Raw genomic sequence first — 19,865 nt, forward strand, 5'->3', positions numbered from 1 at the left:
TTTATTTAGCTAAGTAACTGCAGTCTATGTTTGGAAAACTGCTCGTTGAGAAATGTTGCACCATTAAATGTAAGTACAGCATAAAAGGTAACCTTCAGGGACCATGCTTTCATTATCATTCTAGTTATCAAATACTAGTAATCTTGAAAAAAACTCTTCTGTATTTTCCTGGTTGTAAATCCTATGTAATCATTAATACCAAAATAGTTCCATATGCTTTCAACATATAACTATACAACTGACACAAATAGACTCACAAGGCCTCTAATGAAGCTCAGAAATCTCACTGATCTCATCATTGAGACACATCCTTGCATACACACAGCTTTACAGATATACTCACATACGTTCTGCAAAACAGGGCCCCCTAATGGTATTTACAGCATTTACTCTCGAGATGGGTGTACATGGATATATTTCACATGAGACAATGTATTCAAAAACTCCTTGTCCTGGTTTAGGCTGGGATAGAGTTGATTGTCTTCCTAGTAGCCGGTATAGTGCTGTGCTTTGGGTTCAGTATGAGAAGAATGTTCATAACACACTGATGTTTTCAGTTGTTTCCAAGTAGTGTTTAGACTAAGTCAAGGATTTTTCAGCTTCTCGTGCCCAGCCAGCAAGAAGGCTGGAGGGGCACAAGGAGTTGGCACAGGACACAGCCAGGGCAGCTGACCCAAAGGGATATTCCATACCATGTGGCGTCACGCCCAGTATATAAACTGGGAGGAGTTGGCCTGGAGGTGATCACTGCTTGGGAACTAACTGGGCATCATTGTTTTGTATATTCCAACCCTTTTATTATTATTGTCATTTTATTATTATTTATTATTAGCATTATTAGTTTCTTCCCTTCTGTTCTATTAAACTGTTCTTATCTCAACCCACTTTTTTTCCCCCGATTCTCTCCCCCATCCCACTGGTTGTGGGGGGAAGTGAGTGAGTGGCTGCGTGGTGCTTAGCTGCTGGCTGGGGTTAAACCCGTTAGCAGCCGGGTGGTGCACATCTTGTATGTTGTCTTGGCTCTAAAGAAGAGCATACAACTTCATGCCCCACTTACAGGAAGATGAGTACATTAACAAACTACCTTTGAGTAAACTAGAATGGTCATGTCACCTACTCCTCAAGATGCTACACTGTGTGAATACAAAACACGTCAGTAGAATGAAGTATCTGCAGTGTCCACCTTAGCGTTCCAGATCCTGAAGCAAAAGAGGAGGATGGTCCATGGAACAGGTATGTGAAACATGTCCTGCAGGATCATTATGCTATGTATCAGTAATTATGTTTTGGTTTATTTCTGCCTTGACTGTTAGAACATATTTGTTTCATTTTATATGGAATACACTCTGGGTAATGGGAATTTGGAATCTACCAAGACAATGACAGAAGAACAGGTTTGCCAAAGTCTACATCAACTGCAGATGACAGCGATGGCATACTGCTTGGAAAATGTACAAACTGAAGCACACACTACTGTTTTCAAATATCTAATTATAACGTGTGAGAGAAAAACCACAGATAAGGCTGAATATTAGAGTGACCTGTAAGGCCACCTGTATAGCTCTTTGGCCACAAAACATTAAGCAAAATCAACTGATAAGATACAGTTTGGCCTTTCATCCTACTGGCAAACATCGAAGCCCCGTATTTATCCCACCTAACTTCACATACCTAACTGTAATAACCCTAGGATTCTCATATGCTCAGTGGAATAATGGGTGCAGAGGATTATTCTGTTCACTGAAAGCTTAAATAATTTTCTGCAGATACCTCTGTCTTTCCACTGGCTACATAGCATACAAAAAAAAAAGAAAAGAAAAAAAAAAACATTGAAGGGAGCGACTTCACCCAGATATGGGAAGGAGGATCAGAAGGGTGAATGCCTATAAAATAATGAAAGAATATTCTACTGGAAAAAAAGGCAACTAGACACAGGGCATACTGGGTCAGTTTAAAATGTATTTAACTTTAACCTTGTCTTTTGGTGTGTTTATAGGCATTTCACTTTAAAAAAAAGGGGCTTACAACATAAACTGGAAGAAATATACATTTATTATGTAAAAATTCTGGACAGAACAACTATACCTATGTATATCTAAGATGAGTGGGCTTGATTTTTTAGCCTGTAAAACTCAAAACATTGAAGAAAACCTTAAAGGTCTTTTTAAGAACTCTCCTATTGGCAGCTTCAAGTGGGCACATTTTTATATGTGATGTGTAAACTTGCTGAAGAGTAGAAACCAGTAAAGACAAGAGCAGTTTACAGAGTTACTGTGGTCGTAACTAGTTGGAGCAAGAATGACTGGTGGAGCACGTTAATATAACTCCAATGGAGAGAATCGACAGAATGGAATCAGCTTCCTATCACAGGATACAGCCCAGATGAGCTTTGGATGATCTTCTACTCAGCAAGGCTTGAGACTTCAGAGACACAAACTATATAGCCATGGGCCTAATTCTATAGACATTGAGGTAGAAAAACAGATATATGTATAAATGTTTGGTAAAACTTGGTACTGAAAACTTCCCACATATTAAGTGTACAATACCATATAGAGTGATGGTGGTACCACTGAAAAAGAAAAGTTATAAAAAATATGACTTTGCCTTCAAATTCAAATTTATGTGGAAAACATAAACCCATGAAAGCACTTAGATACCCAGTAAATCAAATCTCACATACATCAATTTGTACAAGGTACTCTTTTTCCCAAGTCAGACAACCATTCAACTTAAATAATATTTAAGAATATCACAAGTATTTCACATACTGATGTGTTCTATTTTTTGTAAATGCTACAATACCACAGTGTTCAGTTTGCTTGTGCTCAGATAGCATAATTAGATAGAAATGATGCTTCACAACTGCAGAGGCAGGCACTCTATTAACTAAACGATTCTGAGCAATTATGAAACAACTAGCAGTAAGCATGTTACTGGTAAGTGTTTGCAAGTCATAAAACAACACCTTAATGTCAGCAGCTTTTGGAAATTTCCCAATATTCCAATAAATTTTATGCTTTGATTCTTAATGAAGTTGACACTTCTTAGGATATGACAAGCACTTCAATAATTTCTTGAATTTTTGTTTGCTCTCACCTTCATTCTTACTCCTTTTTTTTATAAATTTGTATTTCTGTTCTGCCTCTCCACATTCCTACCCCCTTCTGCCATTTCTTTTAGAGCATTAGAAGGGACAGAAATAATAGAATTTAACTACAACTGACATTAGAAAGTGTAAGTAGATATGGAAAACAGTTCTTGTGCTATAAATGGCATTAAACCTAACAACTCAAATACTTTGGAACACATTTGTATGTGGTGCTTGGGATATGACTGTTCTGCAAATGAAAACCAGGGGCTTTTAGATAGCTTTCATATCAAGGTATGACCACTGCAAACCTTGTAGATTGATTACTATTTAATAAAAAACAATTTATGCCTTTATAAGTATATGCACGTCTAGGTTTAGCAGCAAATAACTCTTAGAGCTTATCTGATAAAGAAAGCTAATACACTGTGATGGCCGAGTTTTTAAACTTACAAAGGTATCAACATCAAGATCAACAGTTCAGTACTGAAAGGCAGCAAAAAGTACTGCTCATTTGCTGTAAGAATAATGCATTCACAATTTAATTATAACCAGTTTATAGGGATGTCGGCAAAGATCTTGCTCTTTTCTATCATTCTCTACAGCTTTTTTCTCTCATAAAAAATGCTGACACAACATAGTGCAAATATAGTCCCTGTTCTGTTGTACCTTTATATCAATCATTATCAGGAGTGATCATCTTAATTTGGGCATATGCCAATGCAATAGCTGAACAGAAGACTGAAAAGATTCTATTGAATTGGATGGATTTGAAACACAAGAATGTAACTTCAGTACTTTCACACTGCAGTTAAGAACAGAGATGGGAATAAGCATCTCGGCAAAATGCTTAGCTGAGGATTAGTGTGGTGTAGAAGATGACAGTTCATTTCCTTCTTCCATAAAAACATGGCCAACTAGTCACCATTAAATCTCCTATGTATCTGTAGGAGCCAGTTCTTTGCAGTTTTCAACCTGCATCTGACATGAACTGGAAATTGTGATTAAATGATACTTGCAAACTTTCAATTCTGCAATCTTTCCTCACTCCCCATTAATCTCAGCTGGAATGGAAACTCTGTCTTCTACAATGAATGCAGGAGTTCATGAAGACGACCTTGAAGGTCCTGTAGGAAGCTAATGGGCATTTGCCCTGGTTATGACAAACACTGTTTCAGTAGCACCTATATTAAGTAGAGTAGCACAATGAAGAACAGAAGTGAAAGGAAGAGGCATATATGCCTCTTAAGTGTCTGAACTGCCTCTTAAATATACGTGCAGGTTTAGAATCAGTGGCCAGTTTCACCAACCACCTGGTAAGACCTATCTTATATCTAAATTAATCCCAAGCTATCTAGGAAACCTGTGAGTCAAAATGATCCTGAAGTGTAGCTATAACATCTTAGGCACTTCCAAACTGAAATTCCTAAATCAGGAGCAAAGTCCACTGATCATTTTAAAGGTGCTTCCTCTTTATGCTTACTCTTTGGGCTATTGGCTGACATGAACAAAGAAAAGATGGATAATAAGTAAAAGATGAGTTTGTTTGTCAAGAAGTATTTTACCAAGTCTTGAGAGAGGTCAGATGGGACATTTGAGAGAGCAAGAACACTAACAGAACAAGAGGCTGGGAACACTTAGGGTAGGGAAATACAGGCTGAACAAAGATCCAAACACAAGTGCATCTTAGAACACAAGAAGAGTCACTCAAGAAACAGAAAAGGGAAGTTAAGTTTCAAAAGTAAAGCATGGATTTCAGAATCGTATTTCTGGGACAAAAGGAAAAAGCTATCAAGAAACAGCAAGAACAGAATCTGTTCTCCCAGAGGCGCTACAACCGTCACTGATGGGCTCGGCCTTGGCCAGTGGTGGGTCCGTCCTGGAGCCGGCTGGCGTTGGCTCTGTCGGACATGGAGGAAGAAGCTTCCAGCAGCTTCTCACAGGAGCCAGCCCTGTAGCCCCCCCCCGCTATCAAAACCTGGCCACACAAACCCGAGACAGTTGGGAAGATACATTTTGTCAGGTACAGCATTCTAGCTTTATTAAGATCATTCTGACTATGGTTTTCGGATGAGTCCCTATGGGTTGGCAGAAGCTGCTCTTTGTTCCTGCCTCGCCGGGCTCTGTGGTACTGCGATTCAGTAACAGCCGCGGGCAGGGTTATGCACTGAAGGCCTTTTTGCAAAAAGCAGCCACGACATCTAAACGGAGTGAGTGAGGCAATATTCAGAACGAGGGAATGGGCAGGAAAGGGGCTGGAGAACGGGCCTGTAATGGACTCAGCACAAGAGCAATCTGCAAGCTTGAAGCTGGCCTAGCCACACAGTTCAGGCTAGAAGAAAGATGACTCATTTAGGATGAGGGCTTAGCTGTCTAAGGGGCTTCCCATTAATATTATGAAGAGTCGACCCTTAAACCTAAGAAAGTGGTATAGATACAGAAAGACAGCAGAGTTAATAGGGTGTTGTCTATATGGGCTTGGCTGACCTATTTAGGAAAGATGAATCAGGTCCTAAGAAACATTCACAGATTTAGTAATCTTAAACCACAATTTAAGCATTTACTACTATAATATCGATAGGTTTACAGAACTACAGGAAATTGTAACATTTATCAATCAAAGGTCAGAGAAAATGCCACCTGTCTAAGTAGCCCTGTCTCACAGTGTTGTAGACATCCTGCCCCAAAGCTGGCTATACAGTGGATCAGAACTGGGCTAATTGTTAGTAATAAGAAACATCCTTGCTTTATATATAACACTTAACAATCTAATGCTGCAGCTGCTGCACATATAAGACTGAACCCAGGTCTGCACTCCTGCTCTTCATTATATCAAATAATTAAAATAGCCAATGTAGCAGGGAAAATTACCAAATTAAAAAAAAAAAAAATGGATACCTTATTTTTTTTTTTTAAGTTAAGTTGGACATCATGATTTATCAATTAATAATAAGGTAGAAATACACACTTCTTGTAACGAATTCAGAGAACTTACACTGGGAGAATGAAGTAGTTTATTTTTCTGTCAGATTGAACCTAAGAACATCAGTATTTCCACATCAAAACAATCATTTTTTTAGATTAAAAGCAAAAAAGCAGCAGAGGAATCTATTAATGAATCAGAACACAACCGAGGAAGGATCTGTCAGAATGTCTGCTTATTTCAGCATAAACTCAGCTGTGTACAGTCTCTTGTATTAATGATCATCGATCAAAACACTAACTGTAGAAAAATCTGAAACATCCCTACAATTGCTCTGCTCCTGAAAATTATGTTAAATAAGAAGCTGTTATTTTACTAGCTTGTTATATAATAAGTACGTAAGGTTGTTTTTTTTTAAAAAAAAAACAACTTGCAGTTATTTAAACAAACACACAACTGCCTCTACACAAATTAGAAATTCCATATTTATATCAGTATTGGAAAGATTCATCAAAGAAGGGGTAAGGGAACGTCACAGACTTGTTCAAGCATTTTATGCAGAAATTGAGTTATTCAAGCCTAATCTGAATTTTGCAATAACAATTTTGGGGTTGCCAAAATATTTGTATTTCTTGCCAACGCATTTCCATATAAAGAGCGAGTAAATCAGTAAGAGACTTCAACTCCTAGATGAAGTTTTCAACAAAAGCCCGAGATGTCCTGTGTAAAACTACTCTAAAAAAGCAGCAGTAGTAACTGTTGTCAAAGTTTTACTTCATGTTAATTCTGCATTCTAAGGGGTACTGGCATGAATACAATTCTACTACTACATTTAAAACAATTCCAGAGGGATTGATTAATAATTTATTAAGAGAATTAAATGAAGGATTTTGATCTGTGACAATTATAGCTGCAGTCATAGTAAAATTTCTTCCATGTGAGTAAACTTTCAGCCTTGGAGAAAATCTGCAAGAACTTAAATGTCAGCCAAATTTTTCCCTACAACTCTAATTCATATCCTGTTGTAACTCATCGCTCTTTGAGTCTGTTTTGTAACTCATCTTTTGAGTCTATTTTTTATCTGTACCCTTTTCCTCCTCTCTCCCTCTCTTTCTTCATCTGCCTTGTGACCTTTTAGAGCTTATGAATAATTTGTATATCTGTGAGATCTAAGGTTCAGAAAAAAACATGGTTTCTACAACACAGAAGTTTATTAGGTTTCTCTGGGAGCAACGATTAACAGCAATTGTACTTATAAGAGAGCATTTATGCTGTAACCTTTACCTGCTTATGTGACTCATTCAACCTGGTAAAATCAATGAACTTTATGGACCAGTCTACCCTATGAAATTTGTTTGGGACATCAGTTTTTCTTCATGAGTGTTGACCTTGATGAGTGGGGTAATGTTTTGTTAATACCTCTCCGTTAGGTAATTAGGACTTTGGGCAGAATAACAGATCAATGTGAAAAGCACCTCTCCTGAGCAACTGTCTCAGCTAAAGTAGTCTTGTAAATGTGCAATCTCTTTTGACATTAGTCATGATTTTTTTCTTTTTCAAATCTGCATTTTCTGTCCAAAATAAATCTAGTTAACTGCTCTACTGTAACAGGCCAGCTCTGTCACTGCAAATTTACACTGGGATTGCTATACATTATTAACAAGCTATGAAAAGTCACTGGCTAAATGTCATGGAAGCTGAGATATAGCAGCACCTTGGGATTCATATAGCAAACAGTTTAGTTTTAATCATCTTGGACCACAAGGTGCCTTGACATTTGCGAGGCAACTTTTTCCTTTTTAACTTCCACTGGAATCAGACCTCTATTATCTCAACCATAATTCTCAACTTCAAATGTGATAGAAAGTTTTACCTTCTAAATTAAAAAAGTGAAAAATCGATCAAACATGGACCTTATCATTCATTTAATCGATGCTCATATGCCAGCTTGGAAAGGAAAAAAGGAAGAGCAAGGAAAACTAGATAATTCAGCCACCTTCAGGATTATTAGAGATGTTTCCTGTGAAATACATGACCCTTACCTTAGCACTACTGAGGCGTGACCTCCCCGAGCAGTATTAACACTACAAACTTGTGCAGAACCTTTTTAATTTCAAAGAAAAAACGAGGAAGAGCACTGATTCATTTTAAATATACGTATCATTACAACATGATTTCTTAAAGCTTTAAAAATTTATTGGGATATTCATCTATGGTGCCAAATAAATTTGCAGTCATTATCATACTTCACTCTCTAACAGCCAACCTTTTGGATCATAAGTTCCAATTTACTGGAAGCCAATGCGTCATTTTTGCCCTTTTAGGTAGGATTATTCACAGACAAAATAAAAAAGACAAACATTATTTTATTCATCTGAAATGGTTATTTCTCAAGAAATACAAGAGCAAGCCAAAATCCTGACCCTATGAACATTACTTTGAAAAATGAAATCTACTTCATCTGCAAGTTACAGTGTGATGAAGTTTTGAATGTTCAGATATTGTTCTTTCTTTCAAACTTAACTGATCTAATTTCTGTGTGTTATTTTTTCTTATCTTACACATCTGCCAGCACATTATCTGTACCGCCTTAATACACGTCAAAAAAAAATGTTGCCTCATAAATGAATGTATACATGAAATACTGTCGTCAGGTTATACAGTGAATGACCACAACCTCCCATTCCCCATTCCCCCTGCATTACTCGGGGGAGAGGGGGAGGGAGAAGGAGGTAGAAGAGTTGAGAACAAAGGAGTGAAGTTAAGCCTAGGAAAAGGGGGGGTGGTGTTTTAGTTTTTGTCTTTGTTTCTCACCATCCTGTTCTATTTTAAATTGGCAATAAATTTAATTTTCCCCAAGTCAAGTCTGTTCGCCAGTGATCTCCCTGTGTTTATTTAGACCCCTGAGTTTTTCCATCTTCTCTTCTCCCGCCATGCTGTTGAGAAGAGGGAGTGAGAGAGCGGCTGGGTGGGCATCTGGCAGCCAGGCAAGTTCAACGCACCACAAAGCTATGTGTTTTTCCAAAGATTTCTACATAACTACTGAAATTCTCAATTTCCCTACCTCAAGAATTAATTCCATTTACAGTAATTAAGACAGAGACCAGGCCTCTTCAGAGCTTGCCAAAACCTTGCTAAGGAACCCATCTCAGAAAACAGTAATATAACATGAATTTCTTCACAAATTGTACTCTAAGAATATTCTATACAAAAAAAGAAAAAAAAAGACTTTAAGACACAATGCAAAATAGCAGCCTCTGGTGACAATGTTTTTGGTGGGTTTTTATTCCTTCCATTTCTCACAATGTCATAGCTGATGTTAAAAGAAATGTTCAAGATAATTTGTATGAACCATTAGATCTGTACGCTCCTGCCCATTAACACAACATCACAGCCCATCTGAAAAATGCAATATTTGCAAAGAAAGTTTGTATCTTAAATCAGTTGATACTGTTTTACTTGTCTCACCCCATAATCCTTGCTTCTCTTACATCCTTTGACCATCCACAACTGTAACATTAATTTGATTCAAATAAAAAAAACTATTGGCAGTAGAATCTTCTTCAGCATTCTTGTTTCACTTATCAAGTTACTGAAACTTTTGATATATTTCTTTTCTGAAAGTGAGATTAATAGCTATGGGGATGTTACTGTGAACCTGATAGGGAATTCAGAGAGGAAGCTTTTCTAATTCTCTAACAATGATCAAGAACCTCACTGCTTTAGAATTAACTTCTATAGGCAAATCACTACAGCTGAGAAACCTTTCTTCCAGGTATTTCACTATTCTAAGCTTTGCATCATGCATTTCAAACAACTTTCATAGTGAGCTTTACCAGGACCTTCAAGTAACACTAAAAGTGTGGGTGCTGGACAGGTCACACAATGAGGTCATCTTGGTGGAAACTGTCCCACACATGTTTCACCAGCTACAGGTTTTATCCCATTAAGCTCAGATGCAGTAATCCCCTATGAAAAGCTGAAAAATGAAGGTATTGCATCAAAGCAAATAATCTGCTGTCTGGTCATCCATCTGGTCTTAAGACTGTGGATTGTAGTGATGATGCAGCAGATGACCCAATCAATCTGTATGCTATATAAAAAAAAATAATATTTAAGTGTTCTGTTGCTTTCAGATTCAGAAAAATTGATAGGGGGGGAAAAAACATTGACTTTTGTATGCATGTGTGTGTGAACTCGTACTGATTTCTGGGGTCCTACATTGGATCAGCATAGATCTTTGCTGTTACTGTGGTTTCACTAAGTGGGTTAAACTGATTGTCTCCATAAGCCCAATGAATTTCAGTTCAAAGTAATATGAATCGTCTGCCTTATCACTAATACCACTGAAAATTGCTTCCCCAATGTACTTTGAAGCATGTTTCTATGGAGAGAATTAGAGAAAGCAGCCAGTAGGGAACTTACAGAAAGAAGCCTCCCACGAGAGCTTTTCTCAGATTATTTTCTCTAAAACCCTTCCCAAGAGTGATACTGTGATTGTTAATTTTAGAACATTGACAATGAACCTTTCCCCAAGCTACAGGTCTAGCATATCACATCATTACTTTTTTCTTCTCCTTCCCTCCTCTGAATTCTCCTTGGAGGTACTGTCAAGAATGAAGCAAGTTTATTTATCTCTGAAGTAAAATTTTGCTTCGAATGAAGTAAAAATAAATTATAGCTCTCCATGGTGGTCAGGAAATGTTAGTTCTATTTTAAAGAATAGTGAATGGGAATAAAAAAGAAAAAAATTAGTAGTAACACACTTGAGTGTATATGTGCTTTTAGAGGGCCTTCTTCCATTTATTCATCTACAGTTATGTTCCTATCACATTAGCATCAGAGTCCCTCCTAGAGATTTATAACCTGAAGTAACAAGAGTCATGTTTTTCCTTTCTGCTTTCTTTCTTAGTTTATGGGAGAATTCATTGAATGATTAAAATATTTTAGATTTGTATGAAAAAAATTTATTAGAGGAAAATTAAGTTGAAAAGAGGAGTCACATACATAGTCCAAGAGATCTAGGTTCAGATCTTGTAAATGTTCTGATTCTTATAGTCAGGAAGTTCTTCATATTCATCATCAGTTTCTACAGAATGTAGCTTTGCAAAGGTGAAAAGAATTTGAAAAGGGTAGTTAATAGTGCCATTCTCTTGGAGAAGTGATTTTAGAACAGGAGCTACAAACCATAAGGCTGTGACCTTTTCCGTATGTTCACTTTTAACAGCCCCAGGTTTTCACTAACAAACAGAACTTACGTAGGCTTACAGAAATCTCTGACTGGTTTAAAGACATCAGACATTTATCACTGGTTTGTGGCCCCATCTCCACTACGTATTACTGCCTGAGATTTATATTCACAGGGGTCAATGTAAGGAAGAATGAACTGATACATCAACACTTTGTAAGGAAGGAAGGAAACAGAAGCAGTTTACTCTTAGTCCTCTTAGAAAAGTGACCCTGTGTGGCTGGTACACCTGCCCCACTGAAGACGGAAACTTCCCGACGGCTGGAAGGGCAGAGTTAAACCAGAAGCCGGGGTTCGGGGGTCGAGCTGCCCAGCTGGTGTGGTGACCGGGGTCCCGTTCGCAGAGCGCCCCAAGCCAGGCACCCCGGCGACCCGAGCCCGCCGAAAACACCGCGGCCATCGCAACCCCGCGGCCGAGAGAAGGTTCCGGGCCCCCGGCCGCGCACCCGGCCTCGGGGATGAACGGGGCCGCCCCCTGGCCGGCCGAGCCGGTCCTCCTCGGAGCAGCAGGTCTGCCGCCGGAGGCTCTCCCCGTCGGTCGCGCGCGCTGCGAGTCATCGCCCCGACCACGGATTTGGCGACGGTTCGCGTGGCGATGGCTCCCCGCTGACATCCCGAACCTGTAAACCGGCCGCGTGCGGGTGTTCGTCACAGGGTTTACAGCCTAACGCTCCCCTTCAGCCTGGCTGCTGCGTCTCGATACCACACAACGTTCCTCTTCAATGGGACTGTTGCGTTTTGGTATCGTTGAAGAAAACTGACTTTTGAAACATATCGCTGTTGGCCTTGTGTTTCTGCGGCACCCTGGCAGTACACTATGCTAGATCCTCTAGGGCAAGGCATCCCTCCTCCCAGAGAAGGAATGTTGCACGTAACAGTCCAAAACAGATTTGGGTAGTTTAGACAAGATAGGAGCTGGAAGCTCTGCAACTTTACAGCTTTCTTCTGTGCTTGAAAAAAGAGTTAATAAAATAGAGAAATTATCACCTCTATAGGAAAAAAAAAAAGAATGCAATGGTAGGACAGTGAGGACCACATTTAAAGCTATATTCCTGACCATAATAATGTAAGTGCAATGTGGGCTAAATAAAACGACTTTTTTACTACTCAGGACACACAAAGTTACTCAGGACATAGACTACGTTTTTATTTATAAAAATATCTGGCCAATAAGGGTCTGTATTCTCACAGAATGTCTCAGGACCACCACAACAGATCCTAAACATCTGCTAATAAAAAATTCCATTCTTTCTAAGGTCATTCTCATTATAAGAGACCTTAAACTTTCTCAGTCCACTTGGATACAGCCTTTATTTTCCCTAAGAGAAAAAGCAGATTTTACTGCCAGTAAAATCTCCCACTGTGGTTAACATGGACATTCTTATTAAAGTGATAAATTACGTACTTGCTAAATCACAGTTGGTGGGGTGTGACAGTGTTATAAGAAAGGTTAATCTGTAGAAGATCAGGCTAGAATGAATACAATAAAATAACCAGAATGGCTAAGCCTTGATGAAAGTGTATTAGAGTTAACACACTCCTTTCTTTATTTTATTAATCTACCCAATTGGAAACTAGATGCATTTCTTCACACACCAGTAGTGTGGGCTGAATTAAAGGAGGAACTGGCACGCGCGTGTGTGCGTGTCTCCTTGCAGGATTGATGAAAAGCCACCACTTAGCTGTTTGCTAAAATAATCCAGATTTGCACTCAAATTTCACATACAGAAAAGCTATATCATTATCTGGTCAATCCCTGCTCAAACAGAAGCCTACCTGAGCTTTTTATTAATGTTCTTGTACAGGAATTAATATGTTAAGACAGGTCCTTAGCTGATGTAAACTCTCATAACACCAGTCTTGACATGCTTCTGTGCTATCTAGGCAATCATTCACAATCCTGGATACAACAAAACAGGTTAATACGAGACACCATTTTCTTATTCTTCATTTATTTGTCCAATTTCTTTGGTTCAAATCAGCTCCTTATCTGACTGTGTTGAGAACATGCATATGAAAAAGGAAGTTTTGAATTAGTAGATTTTATATAGATCCAGTTAAAGGCATTGCTTCTCAATGCCGTAGTGAGTGATCTCTTTGTGCTGGAGCAGCCACCAAATCATGATAAAAGTAGCCAAAATGGTCTTCAGCCTATTCCAGCCAAGAGAGAAAATGAAGTAAAGCGATTTTTATTTGTACTGCCCACCCCACCCCCAGTCCTCTAAGATCTCCCCATTTTCAGTGGGAGAAAGCTAGTGCTTCCAAAGAGCAATTTATATCACTTCAGAAATCTATCCTACCTTGCAATCTCCAGAAAGTGATTTAACTGTTTATTTCAGGAAGGGACAATTCATAGTTTGAGGGTGCCTGTTGCTCCATTCAATATGTTTACATGCAACTTGTTTACACGCAACTTGTTTACACAGATGCCTAATTTTTGGAAAGGAGATTTAAGCAAGATGGATCTCATTATTAGTGTTACATTACTAGGAGCTTTGTATCTGTAGTGAGATTTTGTATTTATTAGCCAGTTAGCTAAAAGACTCATTTACTTGTTTGCTCTCTGAAGTTTTTCATTACTCCTAAAATTCTTTCCTGCTTATAAATAGCCAGAATCAAATATTGTTCCTGAGAAGTATTTTATTTTGAAAAGACACAAATTATGGACAAGTGACTGCAGTTGGGGATTTCTGTTTCCTAAAGAACATGCAAAGCACTCATTGTTCCAAGCTGAAAGCCATCCTGAGGGAGAAATCTACAGGAGCATATACTGGATTATAAAATTCTCACTGAAAAGAAATGTGCTCTTTGAAGTTGACTTTTTTTGTTATATTTAAGCTACCAAAGATGTTGCTCTAGACTTAGGAGGATTTCTGAGACAGAGCACATCTCGAAACTAAATCCAGCCTGCGTTTTTCCCTTGGATCAGTCACACGCTTCCTTAAGGACGTCTGGAAGGTAAGGACGCATGCTTTGTAAGGGAGCTATTTAACAGCTAAGGGAGCGTTTAATAGCTATTCATCATAAGGAAAAAGGAGAAAATGTAAGAAAAGTAATAGATGAAACAGAATGACACAAACCATAGGGAACAATAGATAACTGAGATGATAACAAACATGAGACCTTTCAGGTCATTAACGGATGGCACAATGAAGGAACCAGTTGAGCACAACAGTGGAGAGGTTCAGCCAGAACCTTGTAACTAGCAAGAAAGGAAATAACACCATCACGCATGTGACGGGAATAGCAATAGAAAGTATGTCATGTGTAAACAAGCTTCTCATCAGTATGCTTCTCTGGCCAATTCCTCTACCCAATCCCCATAGTCTGTGCTACCCTCTTACTAAATTCCATTGCTAACTATTTTCTGTGTGACCCTTGCTCTATCGTGCATGTGGAGATGAGTAGCCAGTGAACTTAAAGCTGGACTGGCCAGTGAGAAGACCAGCATCTGGAAGACCCAAGGTCTGAGCTTGCAACTGTGTAAGGGGCCTATGGTGTGAGTATGGATATTGGACTTCAGGTCCACGCTAATATTTGAGGGATGCATGAACACAGATTTATCTGTGAATAAAGACAGAGAGGTTGTGTATAAGTTCCAACAGTGAAAATCAAGACCATCAGCCAGAGAAGAAGAACAGGATCAGGCAATCCACACTGATTATTTGTATGTGACTGCTGTTGTGTTTATGTGGGTGCCTGCAAAGGCACTGCTGTGTTGATCAACGTGGCTGGCTGGCTGGGGTGGGGCGGGGGGTGGTGGTGGTGGTGTATTTGCATTTTTGGCATTTCCACGTGGCCTCACTCCTGGCCGGACGTGTAAACATGTAAACATCTAAAAGACCAAGCAGAGAAATCCTCTGGGCTTGCTTAAGATCTCCCAGATTCTGCTCTCCCTTACTACTCCTGCTTCTTAGTTTGAATTATAAAGTGAGTGAGTTTTGAGGAGTTGGCATCCTTTCTCACTGCCTCAAAAACTTGCCAGAAGACTACGCTGTTGCCTTCTTGGTCACTCTGCAAACTCTGCTAATGTAAACAGGACTGCAGGACTGCTCACAACTTCAGCCTGTAACTGATCTTTGTCAGCACCAGAAAAGGTTGGTACTTGATTTGTATTAGAGCTGAGGTGTTCAGCTGGGGGGGGGGGGGTGGTGTTGTTACTTTTTTTGTATTTTTTTGTCATAATGTTCCTTTACTTTTCTTTTGTGAACCACTACAGGATCTAATGTGAGAGATCGTTGCCAATATTTCATGCTCCTTCACATTAAGTGCTTGACTTAAACTCCTTTGTGTGTATTAGCTTATAAAATAAGTGAAGAGCTCACAAAATGCTAAAGAAGAGGAGAGATGTTACCCAGAGACATCACCCTTCTGATATAAAACATTCTGTACTACCTTAGTTAGTCTAGTTTTGCAAGTATTATTTAAGACCTGTGTACTTCCCAACTCTGATAAAACAGTTATAATACAGAACTGTGAGCACCTCATTAGCAGGCTACTATGTACTGTCAAGACCAACCTCCCTACCCCCCTCAGCTTATTGCTAGAATCGCCAGGGATGATTTCACAGTGGCTGTCTCAGCTGATTCTCAATGTTAGTCATTTTGACTTTGAATGGTTCAAGAACAAGTGAACTGTAGTAAGTTCCATTTGAGCACATACTCTCAGTATTACAAACAGTATCAACACAGTTTGTCCCGTGTCTCACTTTTGTAGTCCTTTAGCTCAGTAGATATGGTATTGCTGAAGGAAAAACCACAGAGTTTGTTCTAACACTGCAAGGCCACTGGACTGAGGCTTATCAGGCATGATTTGTCTGGACTTGTCTTATGCTTGCCTGGAGCTCTGTTTTAGCTTTTTTAGCTCTAGCAGACTGTTATCTAATTTGTTTGAGTTTTGCTTATCTTTGTACAATTGTGTGCTGCTATGTCTCTTGTTATAATAGTTCTGATATAGCTCTGTGACTAACAGATAGTGATAACAAGTACTAATCTAGTGACACTGTTTATTGTGCACAGAATAAATTACGTGGTACTGTGGAATACAAACACTGGATAACAGTAGAGGTTTTGAAAAACATAAACAAACAATGACAGATCAAGGCTATAAACAAATCATCACTGACTAACTACTGATCATTGAAGAGATGATACATTTGGAGCTGGGTGAAACTGGCTTTAGGAGTAACAAAAGACAAGCTTCTAACATAAATAAAACACACCTTATACAACAAATGCAGATGGAACACAGAAATGCAAAAGAAGCACAGTGTAGAACATGTTAGAAAATGCTTAAAAGATCCCCTAGTATGATCCCCTCAAGCATGAGAGAGAAGCCCCCACCACATTCCCTTGGCAAAGGATTCAGGATGACAACTCACCATAACCCTTTCCCCTGAATGAAACCACTGAAAGTGTCAAGTTTGTCAGTTTTAACTATTAAACTATTATTACTCTGACTGAACTGCAATAATTGCATAACTTGCATGGTAAGTCTTAGTACTTTTGTAACTGGACTAACAATACTTCCTTGGCAAGACTGTTAAGATTCCAATTAGACCTCCAGTAAATTCTTGGCTTTGCATATAAAGCATGTGTGTTGTGCAGTTGGGACACCAAAGTTTTAATGTGACATACTGGGACAGGCAACCAGACTGAAAATTTAGTTGAACCTTTTCTCCCCAGCTTTTTCTCATACTTCTAGTGCACTCCCCACCGACAGGCTCTGCTGGGTACTTCTAGTATTAAGCACTGAAATTTGGAAACACTGACAAAAACCAATCCCTTCCGAACCCAGACTGACTTACAAAAGTGAAGCAATAGTGTCGCCTTGAAAAAATGCTACTTTTTCATGACTAGTCACTCCCACTGTTTCTTCAGTTGCAGAGAGAAACACTAAAAGTTTTCCCATGGTGGTGGTCAGGGGAGAAGACTAGTAAACTACCATAGCAAGAAGAAACTGTGATATATAAAAATGCCTCTAATGGCTAAGAAAAACTCATTTAAAATCAAAAAAGTTACCTTAGATTCCCCAAAAGCATGATCAGACAGTATTGCAATCTGTCCAGATTACTAGCATCCACAGCAAATTCTGCACAGCAGACATTTTAGGAGAACATACAGCTCCATTTAATAGTAGTAGAGAAGAACACTGTCAAGTCAGTTTATTTATCAAGGGACATATTTGATTGCCATCAATGTAGTTACAACACTTAAAAACAGCATTCCCACAGAAAAAGTCAAGAGCACCTCTTTGAAAGGCTGGACAAAGCTATAATAATTCTTGGAGAGCTGAAAACAATTTTGACACAATAAAATAGTCGAAAAAGAGAGAAATTGTGAAGAACCATTTAAGTACAAACAGTACTTATTGCACTATTTTTAACATGAATTTATTGCTTTATTCAAGATGACTGTGGAAGAATAATGGAGAACAGTACTACATGCCATCTTCTTGGAAGGATTGTATAGGTGTCAATGGAGATGAAACAAGACCCGATTTTTAAACAAGAGCTCCTCACACTAACTATACCATTAGTTGATTTTCTTCTTATTCTGTGTAATTGCAAGATCCTGTATACAAACAAAAAATCTCTAGACTCTGTTACTGATGCATACCTTCCATAAAACATGTACAGGCACTACAGCAATGGGTAAAAGCAGAAAACTAAAATAGATATTAAGGATAAACAAGAACATTTACAGAAATTGGTACTCGCACTAAGTGAGACGGAACGCAAAATGTAACTTTTTTTTCCCCATGATTTCACATCTTTCTTTTTCCTTAGCACAGGATATTGCCCTTCAGGGAATATTGCATATGAGAAGGAAAAATTTACACCTTCCTTACATTGTCTGGTGTCTTACAAATACTGATGACTATCCATGCTAAGCTACCAACGCTGCTGCCAACAGATGGTCTCTAGTTATTGATTTAAGCTAAGAAGTGGATTCTTCTCCCCCTTCACACTCCCCCACGCCAAAATGGACAGGATGAGTATTAGCATAAAGATGGTGTTAGATAGTGCTCAATCATAAATTGTAGTTGTAAAATTTAGTAGTGGAAATAATGTATTATCCATCTTACCCATCACTTTTCTGCACCTTTGACATTAATCCTCTCCTGTCCATTCAAAACACTTCTATTACAATGCAACTACCTTCCCATTTTAGGAATAAGGTGAAGGTTCTGTTCAGATCCTTATCTGCCAAAAACTGCATCTCCAACCTTGAACATCTCCACTGTCTACTCGATTTTGTGCACTCTACTTGTTAAGCTCTGTTTAGAACTTCCTTTATACTCTTTGACTAAAGGCTTCATTCTTGTCATTTGCAGTGCATAGTGCCCTTGTTTCCTAGCCTTTTGTTGCTAGCTATAGTGTTATGGGTGGGATTCAATCACCTACACAGAGATATTAAGTAGTAATTTAGGCAACCTAATGTATTTGACCAGGCTTCCTGCTATTTTTCCAGAAGGGCTCATCTTTCTCAGAGGTCCCCTCTCATATTTACTGCCCTGTCTTTGTCTCAGATTCACAAGGGAAATTACAATTGCACTTAACACCTATTATACTCCAGTAAATGTGATTTGTGCCATTAACACTAGAAGGGCACAGGCTCTGTATTGACCTGACACTGCAGGGTCTCAGGATTTGTCTTGACCTGAACTGGATTTGTTTTGTTCAGGCATCTGTGCCGAGCTCAGGGACCGCTGCCCACACTGCTCCAGCTCCAGCTCTGGGGATGGCCCCTCTAGGGAGGGTGTCACCCCCACCCCAAATCACTGCCAGACAAACCACAGCCCTTTGTGGCAGCCTGGGAGAAGCATGCTGCGATATGGAAACACATGGGAGAAACCCAAGCAGACCCAAAAAATGAGGAGGAAGAAGCCCCCACCATCAGCATCATGATGTTCCTCACAGAGAAGACATGGGAATGCTAATGGCTTACCACAGCCTATCCCACATTTTGCATAAGGCAGACTTGAAACGTCACCCTGGAAGACATGGAGGGACATGGGAAGTGTGAGCATAACACCAAAAAAAGGGCAGCTACTAAACAAAAAATTATGCAACAACTTTAATGGCATTTGCTGATTTTTCTTCTGTATTAATTAGGTAATTCAAAGCACCAGGCTAATAAAACTAGTTCACGGCTCCACTATATATTTTGTGTTCCCTGTTGCCCATAACAACCACCCTGTCTAGACAACCAAATCCTACCCATCACACCACAGGACAGTTCTCACGCCTTCAGTCATTTCCATCCCACTCCACGGCTCAAATCGCAATACCAAATGCAGTGCTACGCCTAACTTTATCTGATGAGGTAAAAAAGCTTGCCCATTAGGCTACTGTAAGGCCTTCTCCACAGAAAGTGATATCGAAAGTTCAGATCTCGAGATTAAGTACTCGGGAACACAACAATCAGCATTTACACCTGAAGGCTTGATTTAACTGATTTCCTCTACTTTTATTCATTCTTTCCTGGCATTCACAGAGCTACCATAAATATCCATTAAGAAAGTTAGCTGACACTTTGTAAGCCACTGCTTTAATGACTTTTGTAACCTCTTCCGATCTCAATCACTCGAGGTGATCCTGT

The 19,865-nt window shown here is 39.1% G+C and overlaps 1 protein-coding gene across 1 annotated transcript in view; it reads right to left on the reverse strand.

Moving 5' to 3' along the window:
- Positions 1–19,865, reverse strand: part of EYS (eyes shut homolog) — an 810,501-nt gene that overhangs the window by 358,689 nt on the left and 431,947 nt on the right. The window lies entirely within an intron of this gene.

The sequence above is a fragment of the Buteo buteo genome, chromosome 15 (genome assembly GCF_964188355.1).
Source record: "Buteo buteo chromosome 15, bButBut1.hap1.1, whole genome shotgun sequence".
NCBI classification, from domain to species: domain Eukaryota; kingdom Metazoa; phylum Chordata; class Aves; order Accipitriformes; family Accipitridae; genus Buteo; species Buteo buteo.